Consider the following 22,851-nt stretch of genomic DNA (forward strand, 5'->3'; position numbering starts at 1 on the left):
TTGGATGGTTCGGCAGAGAGCGAGAAAAGCTGTATCGTCTGCATACTGAAACAGGTGAATATTCGGAGGCAATTCTGGAAAATCGGCCACAAAAAGAATATACAGTAGAGGCGATAATGCTGACCCTTGTGGTACACCACACATGAGGAAAACAGGGTGCGAGAGTGAATCATTGATTGCTACATATGACAGACGGCAGGTGAGAAAATGGTAGATGAGACGGATATATGTAACAGGAAGTTTCAGCTTGGTAAGTTTGTAGATGAGAGCTATATGCCAGATTTTATCAAAGGCTTTCTCTAGATCAAAGAGAATGAGACAAGATGGGTGAACAGAGTTATAGTGGTTGGTAATGAGTGTAGTAAGACGAAGTAATTGGTCGTTTATGGAATACGAAGGTCGGAATCCAGCCTGATGAGTGGGGATTAGGTTCCGAGAGGCTAAGTATGGGTGTAGCCGTTTAACAATAATCCTTTCAAAGATCTTGCTGAAGGTAGATGTTAACTGGATAGGTCTGTAGGATGAAATATCAGATGGCGGTTTATTCGGCTTGGGAAACATAAAAGTTTTGGAGACTTTCCAGTCCAATGGGTAAAAGCCAGTGCGGAGTATGAAGGTGTAGATTAATGAAAGAAGAGTGAGGAATGAATGGGGACTTTCTTTTACATGGCGATAAGTTATACCATCAAAACCTGGAGCGGTATTACGTTTTCGCCGAACGACAGAAGTAATCTCCTCCACTGTAATAGGATTGGTGAGTGCGTGGGTAGGTAGTGTATGAGTATCAGCTGGTTGGAGATGTGGAGACTGAGTATTAACTGTATTGGCGGGATGAGTGCGAGTAGTAGGATCTGGTGCAGGTGGAGTAAAGATAAATTGAAGGTGAGAAGCGAAAGCGTTGGCTTTGTCTTGATCAGAATGGGCAGGTGCATTATTGATAAGAATTGGATAAGGTGTCTTAGTGAATTTGCCACATAGAGCATTAAAACGTTTCCAGTATAACGAGGGATGTGCTGTGTCTGCAAGGGGATTGCATGTCTTTATCCATTGACGTTGCTTGTAGGCGGTAATGTAGTTGCGAACGGTCCGTTGGAGTTGGTGATGAAGACGTAAAGTAGCAGGATTTCTAGTTTGCAGATATTCCCGATAGCATTGACGTGAACGACGTACCATAGCAAGGTATTGTGGTGGTAATTTAGGCCGAAAAGGTATGGACTCAGTTTGTGGAATGTAGAGTGTGGAGGCCTGTTGAATAGCGGTGGTTAGAGCATCAACTTGGGTAGTAAGTTCATCGGAAGTGGTAGATGAATGATATGGTTCGATGGCGGAAGAAAGGTAAGAGCGATAATTATCCCAGTTTGCTTTATCATAGCGTGGAGAAAAACGAGGTGATCGTGCGGATGGCGAGTGAGCAAGACCAGTATGGTAAGTAAGTTTAATTGGGGCGTGATCACTGCCAAGCAAATCCAGGACTGTAACTGTGCAATGCGTAACTATTGTATTTGAAGTAATTGCTACATCGGGTGTGGTATTAGAAGCTGGGCGAGTTGGTGAAGGTAAGTCAAGTAGAACACCAGTAGTGTTAGTCAGTATGAAATCTTTGAAGTGTGTACGTTCCTGATCAGTGCGACTATCCATATTAATATCTGCGAGAATAATGAAATGCTTATAGGTGTTGGAGATATGAGAGAAGAAATCGTATGGTATGGGTACGCCGGATATAAATAGTAGCAAGAGTGATAGCAATGGATTTAAAGTAAAGAGTAGTAATAACATATTCTGGTATGTTTAGTACAGGGCTAGTATGCTGTCTGAAAGGAAGATGATGCTGGAAGCCTATGGCAGCTCCGCCGTTTGCCCGTAACGTAGGTAAGAGGTTATCGTGTCGGAGTAAAGTGAAATTTGGAAGTCTGCACTCTGTGGACGGAGTGAGGAAAGTTTCGTTCAAGAGAAATGCGGTGATGTGTTCTTCTAGTAAAAGTGCTTGGAAAAGGACTTTGTTTTTCGGAAGAGAACGGATATTCAAGAACAGAAAACCTAAATCCATGATTAGCAGAAGGTTACACTGATGTTTCAAGTGGAGTAGTATGAATGTGAACATAATTGTTAGAATATGTGGCGTAAAGAGCGACATTAAAAGTCGATTTGGCGGCTAGAGTGAGCTGTTGAAGGATGTGCGGACGATGAAAAGGATGAATGTTTTGAAGTGCAAGGGTGAGAAATTCTAGCAATTTACCGATGGTAACTGGGTCATTGATAGTAGTCTCCGTATTTGTGGAAGTAGACTGTGTTCGTAACGGAACCACTAGTTCTGGGTGTGTTTCGTCCGGTGAAGGTTTGCGTTTACATTTATAACTGTAGGCAGGATGGCGTTCTGCGCAGGTGGAGCATTGGGGTGGAAGCTGCATGTTTGGACAAACTCTAGTGAGATGTGATCCAGAGCAGTACCCACAAACTGTAGGGTTTGTGCAATTAACAGTTGCATGATTGTTATAGGTCTGGCACTTTTCGCAACGGAGTGGTAGAGGCGGAGAAGAGCGAGAAGGCTCAACTCGATGTTTTCTCCTGTAAACGAATGCACCATTAATGTGCAGGAAATCGATCGTATCTTGAGACATAGTCAGCACTCGTACCATATAAGTGGGGCCAGTATTGTTGCGTAAGCGAATTACTCTGTCTATGGTGTGCCCTTCCTGCTTTAATTCCTCGAGTATTTCTTCATCAGAATAGGAGGGATCGATTCCTCGGATAACCACAGAGAGCAGCGGAGAACGTTTTGGTGGAGGAGGTTGCTTACGGCGAGCGGTGTTGAGAGAAACCAGTGTGGAGTTTTTGCCGAATATATCAAAGGAGGCCTTATTTCGGACGGTAGTTAAGAAATTTTCATCTGTAGATTTGAAAATGAAGCCATTGCGTGTCTTGACGACTTCGGTAATGGGAATACTGGGAAGGTATTTTCGAAGTTGCAGAATTATAAACTTTTCGTTTGTGAACTTGGCGTCAAAATTTTGCAGTAAGAAGCAATGAAGTGATGAACTAGGATGAGATGATGAGGATGGTCGGCGTGCAGTTGGTGTAACATCGGCTTCCATGTCTGATGAAGCTGAAGCGTTATCGATATGTTGTTTCTTGGCGGGAGGCGAGTTCTTGACCCTATCAGAGTATTTTGTTTGGCTCCGTGGAGATCTGGATCGAGATCTATTAGAAGCAGTTGACACACTGGAGGCATTCGAGCGTTCTGAAGCCCGTCGCTGTCTTTCAACATAGTCCTTCCGCTTCTCCACCTTCGTGGAGGGAGCAGATGGGCTAGCGAAGACTGGGGGTAATCCTCCATGCCTGCATTCCAGAGGTAATCCACTGGCTGAGCCTGGGTCGGTCATCGTAAAGGCCAATTGCTGGCACAAGCCTTCTGTGTTCTGCCCTCAAACACTATGTAATGAGACTGAGAATGAAATGTATTGATGTGGAGGTCGGACAACCCGTTCGGATAGTTGTCCAGGGGGAGCAAGTCCCCTATCTCGATCTGTAGAACCGGCTGCCCTTGGCTAGATGAGTCTGACAGACGGTTCGCCGCGAAAGAGACAGAGAAAGAGCTCAGGAGCAGGAAAAGGAAGGTTTTTCTCAAATATCGTCACTGTTCACTCAGTGGCGCTTCAGAGCAAGGCTCTGGGTGAGTATGCTTGCATTGTTTTTTTTTTAAGGCTAGCTAACCGCTAGTCACCTCTTAGAGGGGTACACCCTCTTCTAGGAAAGGAAGTGAAGGACTGAGGGGAATGGGAAATGTGGATGGTCTAAGTGGGGTTAAGTTATTTCTTATTTATTTATTTATTTATTCTTTATTATTCTGTATGCCATAGAGACATTATGATCTTTGCGATCATAATCATTCTGGAAGGTGAGTTGAAGGTATAACATATAACATATTAATCAGACATTAAATAATTATATGAATTATAACAAAACATCAGTAATAGTAAAGTATGGAGATAGAGAAAAAATGACGAACAGGCTTAGAGATGGGAAAGACATGTTCTGAGTGAATAAAGTATAATGAGAAATATAAATAGAAAGACTGAATTATAATGGGTATGAAGGATGAGGTGAGGTGCAAAGCACGGCACAACACTTGGGAGAAGTTAGTAAAAACAAATGCAGTTATCTTCTGCCTAGGGGCGTCGCTAGGCTGATGAGGACATGGGGAGCCCTGTTAGTTACAAAGGTAGTCACTGTGCATTATATGTGGGGAAAAGATGCGGGAGATGATCATGCAAATGATAGTCCTGGAGCAGGGTAAGGTCCGGATGATCAGGAGGAAGCGTGTAACAGTATAGTGTAAAGAGGAGATGTAACGGTGTGTAATAATAACGAGAGCGACATGGATGGAGTGCGATGTAGCGCATAGTCTCAAGAAGAAGAGGCTGGTGATTAGCATAACGTGCAGCAATAAACTTGAGGCGGAGTGCTTCAAGGTGGAATTTGAGAATCGGGAAGGAGATGCGAGAGTACAGGTCACGAGTAGGGCTAGGAAGAGATATTCGAAAGGCAATACGGAATGCATGTCGTTCGAAAATGTCCAGTTGTTTATAGTAGGAGAGTGGAGCGGAGATCCATGCAGGAAAGCCATAGGTGAGTACTGGGCGAAGGAACACTTTGTAAGTATTCAGTACAAGATGTGCTGATAGTCCCCAGGTAGTACCGGTGAGGCGTTTCAACAGGTTTAGTCTATTTGTGACTTTGGTCTTGAGTGATTTGAGATGAGGTGTCCAAGTGAGATGATGATCGAAAACTATTCCAAGATATGTTACTGTTTTGGAAGGCTGAATGGGGGTATCGTTAACTGTTAAGGAAAGCAAAGATGGATTTCGATGAACTTTGGATCGTTGTCTGGGCGGTATGAAAATTATACTTTGAGTTTTACCGGCGTTGATTGTCAGATTCCACTTGCGACACCAGCGTGTGAAGCGATTAATAGCTTCCTGAAGAGAGATATTGATCTGTTGGATGGTTCGGCAGAGAGCGAGAAAAGCTGTATCGTCTGCATACTGAAACAGGTGAATATTCGGAGGCAAGTCTGGAAAATCGGCCACAAAAAGAATATACAGCAGAGGCGATAATGCTGACCCTTGTGGTACACCACACAGGAGGAAAATAGGGTGAGAGAGTGCATGATTGATAGCTATATATGACAGACGGCAGGTGAGAAAATGGTAGATGAGACGGATATATGTAACAGGGAGTTTCAGCTTGGTAAGTTTGTAGATGAGAGCTATATGCCAGATTTTATCAAAGGCTTTCTCTAGATCAAATAGAATGAGACAAGATGGGTAAACAGAATTATAGTGGTTGGTAATGAGTGTAGTAAGACGAAGTAATTGGTCATTTATGGAGTACGAAGGACGGAATCCAGCCTGATGAGTGGGGATTATGTTTCGAGAGGCTAAGTATGGATGTAGACGTTTGACAAGAATCCTATCAAAGATCTTACTAAAGGTTGATGTTAACTGTATTGGTCGGTAGGATGAAATATCAGACGGCGGTTTATTCGGCTTGGGAAACATAAGAGTTTTGGAGACTTTCCAGTCTAGCGGATAAAAGCCAGTGCGGAGTATGAAGGTGTAGATCAATGAAAGAAGAGTGAGTAGGGAATGGGGACTTTCTTTTACATGGCGGTAGGTAATACCATCAAAACCTGGAGCGGTATTGCGTTTCCGCTGAACAACCGAAGTAATCTCCTCTACTGTAATGGGAGTGGTGAGTGCGTGAGTAGGTAGTGTATGAGTATCAGCAGGTTGGAGATGTGGAGACTGAGTATTAATCGTATCGGCAGGATGAGTGCGAATGGTAAGACCTGATGCTGGTGGAGTAAAGATAGATTGAAGATGAGAAGCGAAAGCGTTGGCTTTGTCTTGATCAGAATGGGCAGGTGCATTATTGATAAGAATTGGATAAGGTGTCTTAGTGAATTTGCCACATAGTGCATTAAAACGTATCCAGTATAACGTGGGATGGGCTGTGTCAGCAAGGTGATTACATGTCTTAATCCATTGACGTTTCTTGTAGGCTGTAATGTAATTGCGGACGGTCCGTTGGAGTTGGTGATGAAGACGTAAAGTAGCAGGATTTCTAGTGTGCAGATATTCCCGATAGCATTGGCGTGAACGACGTACCATAGCAAGGTATTGAGGTGGTAATTTAGGCCGAAAAGGTATGGACTCAGTTTGTGGAATGTAAAGTGTGGAGGGCTGTTGAATAGCGGTGGTTATAGTATCAACCTGGGTAGTAAGTTCGTTGGAAGTGGTAGGTGAATGATATGGTTCGATAGCGGAAGAAAGGTAAGTGCGATAATTATCCCAGTTGGCTTTATCATAGCGTGGAGAAAAACGAGGTGATGGAGCGGATGGTGAGTGAGCAAGACCAGTATGGTAAGTAAGTTTAATTGGAGCGTGATCACTGCCAAGCAAGTCCAGTACTGTAACTGTGCAATGCGTAACTATTGTATTGGAAGTGATTGCTACATCGGGTGTAGTATTAGAAGCTGGGCGAGTTGGTAAAGGTAAATCAAGTAAAACACCTGTAGTGTTGGTCAATATGAAATATTCAAAGTGTGTACGTTCCTGATCAGTGCGACTGTGCATATTAATATCTGCGAGAATGATGAAATGCCTATAGGTGTTGGAGATATGGGAGAAGAAATCGTATGGTATGGGTACGCCGGGCCGTACATAAATAGTAGCAAGAGTGATAGCAATAGATTTAAAGTAAAGAGTAGCAATAACATATTCTGGAGTGTTTAGTACAGGACTAGTATGTTGTCTAAAAGGAAGATGATGCTGGAAACCTATGGCAGCTCCGCCGTTTGCCCGTAACGCAGGTAAAAGGTTATCGTGTCGTAGTAAAGTGAAATTTGGAATTCTACACGGTATGGATGGAGTGAGAAAAGTTTCGTTCAAGAGAAATGCGGTGAAATGTTCTTCAAGTAAAAGTGCTTGGAAAAGGACTTTGTTTTTTGGAAGAGAGCGGATATTCAAGAACAGAAAACCTAAATCCATGATAAGAAAAATGTTACACTGGTGTTTCAAGTGGAGTAGTGTGAATATGAACAAAATTGTTAGAGTATGTGGCATAAAGAGCTACATTAAAGGTCGGTTTGGCGGCTAGAGTGAGCTGTTGAAGGATATGTGGACGATGAAAAGGATGGATGTTTTGCAATGCAAGGGTGATAAATTCTAGCAATTTTCCAACGGTAACTGGATCATTGACTGTAGTTTCGGTGTTGGTTGAAATAGACTGAGTGCGTAACGGAACTACTAGCTCTGGATGTGCTTCGTCTGGTGATGGTTTGCGTTTACATTTATAACTGTAGGCTGGATGGCGTTCTGTGCAAGTGGAGCATTGAGGTGGAAGCTGCATGTTAGGACAAACTCGAGTGAGATGCGGTCCAGAGCAATACCCACAAACTGTGGGGTTTGTGCAATTTACTGTTGCATGACTGTTGTATGTCTGGCACTTTTCGCAACGGAGTGGTAGCGGCGGAGAAGATCGAGAAGGCTCAACTCAATGTTTCCGTTTGTAAATGAATGCCCCATGAGTGAGCAGAGAGTCAATCGTATCTTGCGACATAGTCAGCACTCGTACCATATAAGTGGGGCCAGTATTGTTACGGATGCGAATGACTCTGTCAATGGTGTGCCCTTCTTGCTGTAATTCCTCTAGTATTTCTTCGTCAGAATGCGAGGGATCGACTCCTCGAATAACAACAGATAGCAGCGGTGGACGTTTAGGTGGAGGAGCTTGTTTACGGCGAGCGGTGTTGAGAGAAACCAGGGTGGAATTTTTGCCGAATATCTCAAACGAAGCTTTATTACGAACGGTAGTTAGGAAGTTGGCATCGGTGGATTTGAAAATGAAGCCGTTGCGCGTTTTGACAACTTCTGTAATGGGAATACTCGGAAGGTATTTACGAAGTTGCAGAATGATAAACTTTTCGTTTGTGAACTTGGCGTCAAAATTTTGCAGTAAAAAGGAATGAAGTGATGGAGAAGTAGGATGAGATGATGAGGATGGTCGGCGTGCAGTTGGTGTAACATTGGCTTCCATGTCTGATGAAGCTGAAGCGTTATCGATATGTTGTTTCTTGGCGGGAGGTGAGTTCTTGACCCTATCAGAGTATTTTGTTTGGCTCCGTGGAGATCTGGATCGAGATCTGTTAGAAGCAGTTGGCACACTGGAGGCATTCGAGCGTTCTGAAGCACGTCGTTGTCTTTCAACATAGTCCTTCCGCTTCTCCACCTTCGTGGAGGGAGCAGATGGGCTAGCGAAGACTGGGGGTAATCCTCCATGCCTGCATTCCAAAGGTAATCCACTGACTGAGCCTGGGTCGGTCATCGTAAAAGAAAAGCCTTCTGTGTTCTGCCCTCAAACCGATGTAATGAGAGAGACAAGAAAGTATATTGATGTAAAGGTGAGACAACCCGTTCGGATAGTTGTCCAGGGGGAGCAAGTCCCCTATCTCGATCTGTAGAACCGGCTGCCCTTGGCTAGATGAGTCTGACAGACGGTTCGCCGCGAAAGAGACAGAGAAAGAGCTCAGGAGCAGGAAAAGGAAGGTTTTTCTCAAAAATCGTCACTGTTCACTCAGTGGCGCTTCAGAGCAAGGCTCTGGGTGAGTATGATTTTTTTTAATGCTAGCTTGAAAGCTAGCTACCTCTAAGAGGGGTACGCCCTCTTTCAGGGATGGGAAGTTGTAGGAAATATTGGTTGCAGGGATGATTTTGTGGATGGTCTAAGGGAGGCTAGAGTACTGGGTGATAGTTTTCATTATATACATTTATTTATTTATTAAATCAAAAAACATGGACATTATGATCTTTGCGATCATAATCATTATGATATCGGTATTGAAAGGAACTGGGGAACACAGACATATTACAAATACATTACAAATATTATAGTACGGTGCAAAGAGTATACTACAATGTAAGCAGGGTAGAAAAAATATTTACGAAACAATTTTGAAAAGATATATGGTGATGGAGAAAAAAAAGTGAATTAAAGTGAAAAGAGAACAAAAGGCGTTAAGATTCTAAGGAAAATATGAGCATGATAGATGAGATGAGGTGCAGACACGTCACAACACTAGGAAGATGTTAAGTAAACGAATGCAGTTAACTTCTGCCTAGGGGCGACTCTAGGCTGATGTAGACATGGGGAAGCCCTGTTAGTAACAGAGGAAATCACTGTGCGATATAAGATGGAAATATATGAGGTAGATGAGCAGGAATGAAGAAGTCCTCTATGAGCGCATGAGCTGGATGATTGGGAGGTAATGTGTAATGATATAGCGTGAAGAGTAAATGTAGAGGTGTATAAGTATAGCGTGCTCGGTAGGGATGGAGTGTAAGATAATGAATGGTATCAAAAAGAAGTGGCTGGTGATGAGTGAAGCGGTCGGTAATGAACTTGCAGTGTAAGGTTTCTAGGTGATACTTGAGAATAGGAAAAGAAATTCGAGAATAGAGATCTTGTGTAGGACTAGGCAATGAGATGCGAAAGGCAGTTCTAAATGCATGACGTTCGAGAATGGCAAGTTTTTCGTAATATGAGGTTGGTGCAGAGATCCAGGCGGGAAAACCATATGTCAGTACAGGCCTAAGAAAGACTTTGTAAGTGTTAAGAACAAGATTCGAAGAGAGACACCATGTGGTACCAGTTAAACGCTTCAGAAGATTAAGTCTGTTATATGCTTTTGCCTTGACTGAATTGAGATGTGGTGTCCATGTGAGGTGGTGATCGAATGTGATACCTAGATAGGTAACTGTTTTGGTAGGATGTAACGGTACGTCATTGACTTGTAAGGATAGCTTGGAAGGATTCCGATGGACCTTTGTACGTTTTCGGGGTGGAATGAAAACGATGGCTTGTGTCTTGGCGGCATTGATGGTCAGTTGCCAAGTATGGCACCAGTGAGTGAAACGATTAATTGCTTCCTGAAGAGTAAGATTGATTTGTGCTGTCGTGCGACAGAGGGCAAGAAATGCAGTATCATCGGCGTATTGGAATAAAGAGACGTTCGGAGGTAGTTCAGGAAAGTCTGCGACAAAAAGCAGGTAGAGGAGTGGTGATAATGCCGAACCCTGTGGAACGCCTGATAACAGGAAGATCGGGTGTGACAGCTGATCGTTGATGGCAACATAGGCAAGTCGGCAGGTAAGGAAATGAAAGATAAGCTGGATATATGCAACAGGAAGTCTTAATTTGATAAGTTTATAGATGAGTCCTAGGTGCCAAACTTTATCAAACGCCTTTTCAAGGTCGAAGAGAACAAGGCAAGATGGCTGAATAGAGTTGTAATGATTGATGACAAGTGACGTAAGACGAAGGAGTTGGTCGTTTATTGAATATGAGGGCCGAAAGCCAGCTTGATGTGTTGGAATGATATGATGATCGTTTAAGTATGGGTGTAGTCTTTTAACCAGGATCCGTTCAAAAATTTTACTAAAAGTGGAGGTGAGTTGTATTGGCCTATAGGATGAAACATCGGATGGTGGTTTTTTAGGTTTGAGAAACATGAGTGTTTTCGAAACCTTCCAGTCAGTGGGAAAGAGACCTGTACGGAGAATGAAGGTGTATATAAGAGCAAGTAGGGAGAGGAAAGCAAAGGGACATTCTTTAATATGTCTATAAGTGATGCCGTCGAATCCTGGAGCAGTGTTTCTCTTACGGCGTAGGACAGCGGTGATTTCATTAGATGTAATGGGAACAGTGAGAACATGCTGCGGAAGAGTGTGAGTGATGTTGGGCTGTAATTGAGGTGAATCAGTGTTGACTTGAGCAGTAGGATGAGTGCGGTAGGTATGATCGGAAACTGATGGGGTAAAAATGCTTTGAAGGTGATCAGCGAAGGCATTTGATATGTCTAGATCTGATTGGAGCGGCTTATCATGAACAAGGAGAGGATATGTTGTCTTAGTGGTTTTGCCACATAAAGCGTTGAAACGTTTCCAATAGATTGTTGGATGTGAAGTGTCTGCTAGATTATTGCATGTTTTGATCCACTGGCGTTGTTTATAGGCGGAGAGATAATTCCGGACAGTACGCTGCAATTGGTGATGAAGTACAAGTGCATCAGGATTATGTGTGCGAAGGTAGTCGCGATAGCATTGGCGAGAGCGTCGAACCAGTGCAAGATACTGGGGTGGAAGTTTGGGGCGATATGGAACGGATGAAGATTGCGGGATATAGAGTGTAGATGCGCGCTGGATTGTTGTAGTGAGAGTGCCAATTTGTTCAGCAAGATCATCAGAAGTGACTGGGCCTTGGTAGGGTTCTATGGCAGAAGATATATAAGTACGATAGCTAGGCCAGTCGGCCTTGTCATATCGAGGTGTGACTCGAGAAGTAGGCAAAGGTGATGGGAATGCAAGACCCGTATGGTAAGTCAGTTTGATAGGAGCATGATCGCTACCGAGCAAATCTAAGACTGTGACAGTGCAATGATTAGCTAATGTATTGGAAGTAAGTGCGATATCTGGCGTGGTGTTTGAGATTGGTCGAGTAGGAGAAGGAAGTGCAAGTAGTATGCCAGTTGTATGAGTGGTGATGAAGTCACAAAACTGAGTGCGTTCCTGGGCTGATCGACTGTGAAGGTTTATATCTGCAAGGATAATGAAATGTTTGTACGTATCGGATATATATGAAAAGAAGGCGGTTGGAATGGGATTGCCAGGTCGAACATAGATTGTAGCGAAGGTAATTGCTATGGACTTGAGATAAATAGTGGTGATGACATATTCAGGTAATTGCAGGTGAGGACAAGAGTGCTGTCTGTATGGCAGATTATTGCGAAACCCAATAGCAGCTCCACCGTTAGCGCGAAGGGTTGGTAGGGTATTGTCATGTCGAATCAAGTCATAGCGAGGGATTTTGCACGAGATGGACTTTTTAAGAAAAGTTTCGTTTAGAAGAAATACAGTGACATCCTCCTCTAATAGTACTGCCTGGAAAAGGTCTTTGTTTTTAGGGAGTGAGCGGATATTGAGAAATAAAAAGTTTAAATCCATGATGCGTATGAAGTTAGACTGTAGTTTCGTATCGAATGGTATGAAAATGAACGTAATTATTTGAATACGTAGCATACAGAGAAACGTTAAAGGTTTGTTTTGCTGCTAAGGTGAGTTGTTGGAGAACATGCTGTCTATGAAAGGGGTGAATGTTCTGAAGAGCAAGTGTAAGGAATTCCAACAATTTGCCTACTGTCACGGGATCATCAACATGCTGATCTGTGTTTGTTGAGGTTGACTGTGTGCGTAAGGGAGCCACTAATTCAGGATGTGCCTGGTCAGGAAGAGGTTTACTTTTACATTTGTAGCTATAAGAAGGATGTTGATCTTTGTAGGTAGAACACTGAGGAGGGAGCTGCATATTTGGACAGAGACGTGTTTGGTGTGGACCGGAGCAATAGCCACAGACAGGAGGGTTTGTACATTGGGCCGTTGAATGGCTGTTGTATGCCTGACATTTTTCACACCTGAGTGGCATAGGTGCAGGTGAACGAGAAGGTTCCGCGCTTCGGAGGAGGAGGTTGTTTACGGCGGGAAGATGTGAGGTTGCTGAGGATTGATTGTTTACCGAATATTTCAAAGGATGCTTTGTTGCGAACAGTAGTTGCGAAATTTGGATCGGGAGACTTGAAGACATAACCATTGCGTGTTTTTACAACTTCGTGAAGTGCGAGGCTAGGTAGATATTTTCGTAATTGCAATATGATGAGTTTTTCGTTAGAGAACTTAGAATCGTAGTGTTGGAGTAGGAAAGAGTGCAGAGATGGAGTAGCGTTTGATGAAATAATGATTTGGTCAGATGATTTGCGTACTGCTGAAGTGCCTTCGGCTTCCATATCTGAAGATTCAGAGGCGGAAACAAAGTGTTGTTTCTTAGCTGGTGGTGAGTGTTTGACCTTGGCAGCGAAACTCGTGCGACTCTGAGGTGATCGAGACCTCGTCCGAGTTGAAGTGCCAGAAGCTGCGGAAGCAGTAGAGCATTCAGAGTTTTGGCGCTGTCTCTCTTTGCGGTCTTTCCGCTTCTCTACCTTCGCAGTGTGACCAGCTGGACCAGGGATAACTGGCGGTAAAAAATCGTGACGACATTCTAAGGAGTGTCCAGAAACTAAGCCAGGGTCCGCCATCAGAGAAGCCGATCAAGGGGGCACAAAGCCCTGGTAACTAGTAAGGCGATGAGGTGATGCTATGAGATGAAAAATGTAAGGTGAGACGACCCGTTTGGATAGCCGTCAAGGTTGAGTAGTTTCAGGTGCCAAACTCGTAGCACTAGACGCCCTTGGCTTGATTAGTCTGACGTACAGTGCTCGGAAGTAAGGCAAGAGAAAAAACCCGGGATGAGGAGCAGGAAGGTAGCAAAAAACAGCCGTTCTGACGTGTGGTACGTCACAGCTGATACATCGAGATGGCAATTCATGCTTAGAGCATTTTTTTAGGGGTACGGGAATAGGGTAACATATATACATCTTTATTCATCAATTTAACTTTTATAAAATAACTTCCTACTCCCAGCCATTAGAGGGTTACGCCCTCTCTTTGGCATTAGAGCAGTTAAAATATGGGATTATATATGGGAACTTATATGCGAAAATTTGGTAGACAAAACATTTTTTCTACTTATTTAAAAACTATTGTATAGTTACAAGAGAATTTTCGAAACGATTTTAATTTATTTAGGAACTACCATATACAATATTATAATTATTTACGGTGAATGCGGTAGCAATAACAGATTGCGTGAAAATATGTGGAGCCATCTATTGTATAAATTGGAAAACACAATTATGACTGTACTCGATAGAGGCAGGCGATGATGAATTACACACTTGTAACATTTGTGATAACTACATAAAATGTTATGAGAACGAGATGATACCACACGAATGTCAGACTTGCATTATATGCTAACTAGATTTGTTTTATTAAGATATAGGTGTACATATTATGCGAATTATTTTATTTGTGCATGAAAGAGAGATCCCACATATATGCGTTGGTTGTGGAAATGCAGAAGCATGTGAACATTGCAACCTAGCATTGTCATGTGAACAAATACACAAAATATAAACTTTAATGTAGTTTATTTTTAATATTTATCAAGAGTTTCATTCCCATCCAATGGATGGGAGGACCGTAGAAGGCAATACTTTTTTTTGTGGCCAGAATTGTAGTTTATATTTTTTTATTTTTTTTTTTACGTTTACCCGCTTAAAGGGTTGCGCCCTTTCTTCGGGAAGAGGTCGGATTGCATAGGAGCATCAATTTTAATATGAGAGGGTCTAGGTGGTGTTTAGTCATCTTTATTTAACATTTTATTCAGTTCACTCATAGGGATGGGCATCAATTAAGTGAGGGCAATTTTCATCTGCCATGGATGCTAAGGAAGATCGTCTGGCTGACATATAAGTCGTAGTCGTTCTTTAACTTCGGCGCCTGAAATGAAGAGAACATAACAAAACACAGTTGCGGTGATTCAGGTACATCTGGAGCTATAAAACATACGGTGAAATCACAGAAATAGACGGTAGGCAAGACAGGAAGAGTGGTAGATGTCATGAGGGTGAAGTGCTATGACGTCACAACACATGGGTATTGTTAGTAAGACGAATGCTGTTAGCTTCTGTTCCTGGGGCGACTCAGGAACTAATGAAGACAAAGGCAGCCCTGTTAGTGGTTGATTTACTGTGCATGAGATGGATAGATGAGCGGTGAAACTGTGCCAGGATGATAAATGTCGAAAACTTCCGGATCGACGTTCTCGCGGCCGATGTTCAAATGATACAGGGTCATCAGATGTTGTAAAGGTGTCGGATAATAAACAGCAGGGGTGTCATAGTCTCTATCATAGCGGAGAATGTTCAGGAATACTGGATGAGCAGTTGTAATGCGTTTCGTAATGTATTTTAAGCGGAGAGCCTCAAGATGGGATAAGAGCGGGGGAAAATGAATACGGTCGTAGAGTAGACGGGTTGGGTGGGGGAGCTGGATACGGAAGGCTAAACGAAATGCATGGCGTTCGAGTATTGCTAGCTTTCGATAGTACTTAGGAGGAGCTGGCAACCAAGCTGTGTGACCATAGGTTAAGACCGGACGCATGAAAACTTTGTAAGTGTTTAGGAGGAGATTTGAATGTAGACCCCACGTGGTACCAACTAGTCGTTTCAGTAAGTTAAGTCTGTTTTTGGCTTTCTCGATGACAGTGAGAAGGTGCGGTGTCCAAGTAAGCTTGGAATCGAACACAATGCCCAGATACTTAAGAGTGTTATGGATGGTGACTGGTGAGTTCTCAACATGAAGTCGTAACAAATGAGGATTTCGGTGTACTCTAGATCGACGACCAGATGGTAAGAAAACGATAGCTTGTGTTTTAGTAGCATTGATAGCCAAACGCCAAACGTTGCACCAGTCAACAAATGTGTCAATTGACTGTTGAAGGCGTTGTTGGATACCAGTAATTGTCCGTCCGACAACGAGAAATGCAGTATCGTCAGCGAATTGGAAAAGTTGTGTACCAGGAGTGGTTGGTAAGTCGGAGACATATAGCAAATACAGCAGAGGAGAGAGAGAAGATCCCTGAGGAACGCCAGAATTAAGGAATATTGGAAATGACAGAGCATCATTGATCGATATGTAAGCAAGTCGGGCTGTGAGAAAGGAGTGTATAGTTCGTATGTAAGAGAGAGGAAGTTGGAAAGAGTATAACTTGTATATAAGACCCTGGTGCCAAACTTTATCGAATGCTTTTTCTAGATCGAATGTAACCAGACATGATGGATGACCCTGGTTGAATTGATTGTATATAGAGGTGCTGAGACGTAACAGGGGGTCCAGAATGCTGAAATTGGGGCGAAATCCAGCTTGATGCAATGGTAGAAGAGCGTTAGTCTCTAAGTGATCGTGGAGACGACGCACTAATATACGTTCAAATATTTTGCTGAACGTAGACGTCAATTGTATAGGTCGATAAGAGGTAACGTCAGAGGGTGGTTTATTAGGTTTAGGAAAGAGTAATACTTTTGAGTACTTCCAAGTGATGGAAAAAAAAACAGTACGGAGTATAAATGTATAAATAAAACTGAGGATGGTGAAGACAACAGGAGGTGCGTTTTTAATGAGAGTATAGGTAAGCCCATCAAAGCCTGGTGCAGTATTTCGTTTTTTAAGGAGAGTAGACTGGATGTCTGGCGGTTGGATGGGTACTGTGAGTGCATTATTTGGTTCCAGAGCGTGACTATGATGTGGTTGCAAATGTGTTAAGTTAGGATCAGATAACCGATCGATTTCTGCAAGTAAACGCTGTGGAGTATGCCAGCCAGGTAAGGGAGTAAAGATATTTTGGAAGTGGGCGGCAAAGGTATTGGCCTTGTCCTGATCAGAAGAGAGTGCTTGCTGGTTTACAACTAGTGGGTATGGTGTCCTTTGGAATTTGCCAACGAGTTGATTGAACTGTCGCCAATATTTGGTAGGATGGGATGTTTCGTTGAGTTTATTACAAGTTCTGGTCCAGTGAAGGCGTTTGTATGCGATTATGTAGTTATGAGTGATTCGAAGATATTGTCTATGAAGGCGAAGTGCTTCTAAATTACGGCTGCGAGTGTATTCTCTGTAGGCACGTCGAGCTGCAGTTATGAGAGAAAGATATCGTGGAGGAAGTTTCGGTTTGTGCGGGGAAATATATGCGGTTGGAATGTGGTGATCAGCTGCTGTTTGTAAGGTCTGAGTGAGATGTTGCACGGCAGTGTCTAGGTCATGTTGTGATGTTAGCTCTAAAGTATCAGAAAGTGCTGCGGTGATGGTCGCTTGGTACGCTGGCCAGTTGGCCTGATGATACATATAAACTTTTCTCTTCGGTATGGTATGGTGTGAAGAAGTGTTGGTAGCAAGAGACAGCTTGATAGGAACGTGGTCGCTCCCCAAGGAATCCAAAACGTCAATATTGATATGAGAGTTGAGTGTTGTAGAGGATATAACGATATCAGGTGTGGTATTGCTAGATGGCCGAGTTGGCCGAGGAAGTACATGGAAGTGGCCGGTCGTATTAAGCGTGACGAAATTCAAAAATCGTTGTTGTTCGTGTTGAGGCCGGCTGTGAAAATTGATGTCTCCCATGATAATGAATTTACGATAGGTGTCAGAGAGGTACTGAAAAAACTGATATGGTATATCCTGTCTCGGCCTGACATAGATGGTTGCATAAGCTATAGTATGATTCCTGAGATATAAGAGAACAACATTGTATTCGGGCAACTGAAAAGCAGGAGGTAGGATAATAGACCGATGGGGAATGCGACATTGGAAGCCAATAGCTGTACCTCCATGGAGACGAGCGCCGTTCGGTCCATCACGTCTGTGGAGAACGTATTTAGGAATATAGCATGGTATATAGGGAGCCAGGAACGTTTCGTTGAAAGCAAAAGCGGTGATGTTTTCCTCCAGAAGAAGTTGTTGAAACAGTACTTGATGCGTAAGAAGAGATCTTATGTTCAAAAATAAGAAATTGTAAGCCATAATGATGTGGACCAGAAGTATGGAAATAGCACTGATACTACGGAGCATGTTCAAGCAGCCGTTTCAATGGGTTGAATTTGGAAATGAACGTTGGATCCACTGTATGTGGCGTGTAATGTGAGATTGTAAAGAAGTTTAGCGGAGTGAATGATTTGGTTGAGGACGTGCTGGCGCTGAAATGGCAGGATGTTCTGTAAAGTAAGTTATGAATCGTAAGAGGTCTTCTACTGTGACAGGATGTGTCAGTGAGTTTGCAGGTGGGGTGCTGTCATCAGAAGTTTTGATAGGTGCTACTAATTCTGGCTTATCAGGTGCAGGTGCGGGCTTGGCACGACAACGGTAACTGTATGTAGGGTGCTTTTCAGGGCAAGTGGTGCATTGAGGAGGTGCGCTTGAATTGGGGCAATTTCTGGTCAGATGATTGCCACTACAGTACCCGCATTTGACGGTGTTTTTGCAATTATGGGTGTAATGATCGTTGTAGGTTTGGCATTTCTCGCATCGTATTGGAAGAGGTGGAGGCGTGCGAGAAGGCTCTACCTTGTAGCGGCGGCGATATATATAAGCACCGTTAGCCAAAAGATGATCAATTATTTGCTGCTGGTCGGTCAAAACACACACAAGGTAGGTAGGGCCATTGTTGTTACGAATTCGAATACATTTTTTGATTTCCAGGCCCTCGTATCGCAGCTCATCAAAGATCTCATCGTCAGTGAGTTCGGGTTCAATGCCTCGGATAACGACTGAGAGAAGTGGTGGACGACGAGGTGGCGGAGGTGTTTTCCGTTGGCTCGGATTAAGAGGTGACAACACAGCCTGGGGTCCAAAAATTTCATAGGTAGCTTTGTTTCTAACATGAATATGAAAGTTAGGGTTAGGCGATTTCAATATGATTCCATCCCTAGTAGGAATGATTTGGTGGACATCAGCGCGCGGAACATATTTATTGATTTGCATAAAGATGGCACGTGCAGTCCGGTACTTGGTATCGAAATTCTTTAGGATGAAATTATACATGGTTTCTCTGTTAGCTGGCAAAGTAGGAGAGGATGGCGCATTAGCCCAGTCCATCTCGGAGTTTCTCGCAGTCACTGTGGCATTGGAACATTCTCCATCAGAGCTATAGTGTCTTGGTTTCTTAGCGTCTGATTCCTTGGAGTGCCCAATCGGAGATCGTGAGCGAGATCGAGATTCAGTTTGCTTAGAGGTATCTGCTTTAGTGGTCTTCGTACCAGCAGAGTGACCTGGTTTCGTGGTTGTACCCTTCGCTCCCGTCGGGGAGGGGGGCATGATGATGATCTAAACTAGCAACGATGCGATTCAGATGAAAGTGTTGTTAGGCAGTAGTATGAATGAAGAGCGAGAGGAAGCCCACTGTGGCTCTCACTTGAGGAAGCAATACGTCCTCGCGGAGATGTCGGTCAGTGCAAGCACTGGCCCTCCACAACAAGAGATGAAGAAACGATTAGATGATGATGACCACGGGCTCCCACTTGAGTCAGCAATACGGACTGCAAGGGGATGTCGATTGTCTGGAGCAGAACAATCCTCCCTAAATGAACAATAACACAATTAGATGCTTACAGAGCGTTAAGAATCAAGCTCAGATATATGAATCGATGATTCGACCCTGAATTCTGAGTTGATGATGGTAGTTTATTTTTTTTTTCACAAGGCTTTCATTCCCATCCGGGGATGGGCGGGCCGCAGACGGTTATGCCGTCTCTATGGCCAGTGATTGAGGAAAAGGTGTGGCGAATGTATATGAGAAGGTTCTCAGGCTGTTATGCAATTAAGATGCAAATACGTCATCTAATAAAGATGTGTAGAGGTAAGTCGAGTGGGGATGAGCATGGAATGTTGCATAGATTGGAATATGGTCGTGTTCAGACGGTGGAAGCTAAACTACGGAGATATCCATGTGTGGAATCATGGATTATGGATGTGGCCGTAGTGGCGATAGATACGGCGAAGCGGGTTGTGCGTCGCAGGCGAATTGTCCTGTTCGTAAATGGCCAGTAGATGATCGACAGGCGGGTATGCGTATCTGGGCTCCGTAGGTGTTTGGTCCAGGAGTTCGTGAAGTATAGGATGGGCATTTGAAATGCGCTGGAAGATGTAGCGGCTGCGAAGGCGTCGGAGATGAGGAAGAAGTGTAGGCATAGTGGTGCGTCGGTAGACCTCGGCAGTAGGTGTGTGCTGCGGTAGAGAATATGCTATGCGGAGTGCACGGCGTTCGAGGATTTGGAGGCGTGCATAAAAGTTGGTAGTCGCTGATAGCCAGGCAAGATGGCCATGTGTCAGCGCCGGTCGGACGAAGACCTTATAGGTGTATAATAGTAATTTAGCGTTTAGACCCCACGTAGTGCCTTTGAGATGTCGAAGGAGATTAAGGCGACGGCGAATGTTGGCTTCCAAAGTACGAAGGTTGGCGTTCCATGTAAGGTGTTTATCGAATGTTACACCAAGATATGTTAAGGTATCGTGGACCGGAAGTCGAGAGTCCAAGAGGGTGATCGTGAGGCGCTCGGGATAGCGAGTAGGGCAAAACTTATTCCTCTTGAAACCAAATAAGGTCATCTGCGTTTTCGTTGGATTGAGTTTAAGTTTCCATTTGAGGCTCCAGGCGACAAGATTATCCAGCGCTCGTTGAAGGATGTGATTAATTTGGTCAACGGAAGACCCAAGTGCGAGATACGCAGTATCATCGGCAAATTGGAGCATATGGACTGGAGGCGGTGGTTGAGGCATATCAGCGACATAGAGTAAATATAAGAGGGGTGAAAGCACGGAACCTTGGGGAACGCCGGCACGAAGTATAAAAGTTGGGGATTTGGTGTGATTAATCTGAATATAAGCCCGTCTATGGTGAAGAAACTGAGCTATTATCCGCACGTAGGGAAACGGCAGAAGGGAGGTAAGTTTGTAAATTAGTCCAGCGTGCCAAACAGTGTCGAAAGCCTTTTCGATATCAAGTGATACTAGGACTGACGGGAGGCGTTTGTTAAAATGGTTGACCAGCAGGGAGGATAGTTTGACTAGTTGATCATTAATGCCAAAGGAAGGTCGGAAACCAGCTTGAGTAGGTGGAATGATGGCCCTGTCGTTAATGTATGGCTGCAGACGCTTCATAAGGATACGTTCGAATGTTTTACTAAAAGCATTCGTGAGACTGATCGGTCTATATGATGCCACTGAGGAGGGGTCTTTGTGAGGTTTTAAAAAGACCACTATCTTAGCAAGCTTCCACGCCGTTGGAAAGTAGCCGGTTGCTAGTATGGTGGAGTACAGCTGAGCGAGTAAGAGCAGAAAAATGGCAGGTGCATGGAGAAGTTGACGATAGGAGATATTGTCATTGCCTGGTGCTGTATTGCGACGGTATTTGAGGACCTCTAAGATTTCAGTGGAAGTAATGGGTGCCAGAAGTGGATCGTCGCATTGAGGGAGTTGAATGAAGTTCGGCGCAAAGCGTGCTTGCTCCGGATCACCGACTGCAGTGATGTGCCGATCACTAGGATGAGCAAAGAGAGGTGAAGAATGGGTGGTAAAAACCGCCTCGAAATGATTGGCAAAGAGAGTGGCTTTCTCCAAGTCTGTAGTAGGGGCAGTGCCGTTAGTAAGTAATGGATATTGAGGTTTATGCTTCTGGAATGTTAGTCGTTTGAATAGGTTCCAGAATCGAGTTGGGTTGCGTTCGTCAAGTAGCTGGTTACAAGATATGCGCCAGTTCAGTCTCTTCCGTGCAATAATATAATGTTTTGCCATGCGCTGGAATTGACGATGTAAGTGTAAGAAGTGACGATCATTGGTGCGATGATATTCGGTCAAATACTGATCGGATCGTGCGAGGATGGCTAACACTCCAGAAGGGAGATTTGGACGGCTCTTAGGCTGTGAGGATTTTGGTACGGAGCATGCAGTACTGTGTATGATTGCGGTCTCAAGTGTAGTGCAGAGTTGATCGACGTTGGCTATGGAGTCCAGTGTGGGAGTGAGGTTGCCGAGGTCGGTGGTGATAATATCTTGATAACGATCCCAGTTTGCTGCAGTAAAGTTATATGTTGGAGGTGAAGTAATGTCAGCAGTGGTTGGTATAGTTTGGGTGAGAGTCAGGAGGATCGGTAGATGGTCACTGCCCACAGAACCAAGAATTTCCACGGACGTCCGAGATAAAAGATTATTAGACACTATGGCTACATCAGGGGTGGTATTGCTAGCTGGCCGAGTGTGGTGAGGTAGGGGAAGAAGAGTGCTATGGGTAGTCGCTAGGAAATCAGTACAGCGCTGTCGCTGCTCCGCTGTGCGTGAGGCGTAATTAATATCTGCTAGAAGTATATACGTGCGGAAGTTCAAGTCAAGATAAGTGAGAAAATGGTACGGTAATGGCTGGGTAGAGCGGACGTAAATAGTGGCAACTGTGAATGTAAGAGATGGAAAGTAGATGGTTTGGATCACATGTTCAGAGTAGCGTTGTGGATTAGGAGGTTGGATATGACGCCGTGGAAGAGAGTGTTTAACCGCTATAGCTGCTCCCCCGCGAGCTGGATGGGCCGAGAGATCTGCGCGTGTAAGATGATAGTGAGGAAAATAGTAACGTTCGCTGGACTTTAAGAAAGTTTCGTTGAGTAGGATACAATCAACGTTATGTGCAGCAGCCATGGTTTCTAAAAGGACGCGATTGGTCCGTAATGATCTGATGTTAGAAAATAGGAGTTTGATTGGCCGTTTCCTTTGCGTGCGAGTATTCATGGTGGAGTATCAGAATGGAAATGAAAGTAAGTTGAAAGTCCAGAGTATGTAGCCGCCATATGGAGGTGGAATATGTCATGGGCTGCTTTCGTGGCATGAGTGAGAATAGCTTCCCGTTGATAGGGAAAGGTATTCTGGAGAACAAGAGTGATGAATTGCAGCATGGTTTCGACTGTAGGTGGCGGTAGGAGTGATGTTTGGGTGCCTATAGAGACCTGGGTTGCCGGATGAATACGAAGAGGCACTACGGTTTCCGGTTTATCGGGTAAAGGCTTCGGTCTCTGCGGGCATTGATACGAGTAAGTTGGATGAGGTCCACCACAGGTATTGCAGTTAGCAGGTTGCTGTAAGTTAGGACAATTTTTCAGCTTATGGGTGCCTTTACAGTGGGGGCAGACGGATGGTAGAGTGCATTTGTTTGTAGGATGTGAATTATAGGCGAGACAATTTTCGCAGCGTATGGAAAGAGGCGGTGGAGTACGTGACGCTTCCACCCTATGGTGGCAGCGGTAGATATAAACGCCATTCTGCAGAAGTT

The sequence above is a fragment of the Thermobia domestica genome, chromosome 10 (assembly GCF_964235325.1).
Source record: "Thermobia domestica chromosome 10, izTheDome1.hap1.1, whole genome shotgun sequence".
NCBI lineage: Eukaryota > Metazoa > Arthropoda > Insecta > Zygentoma > Lepismatidae > Thermobia > Thermobia domestica.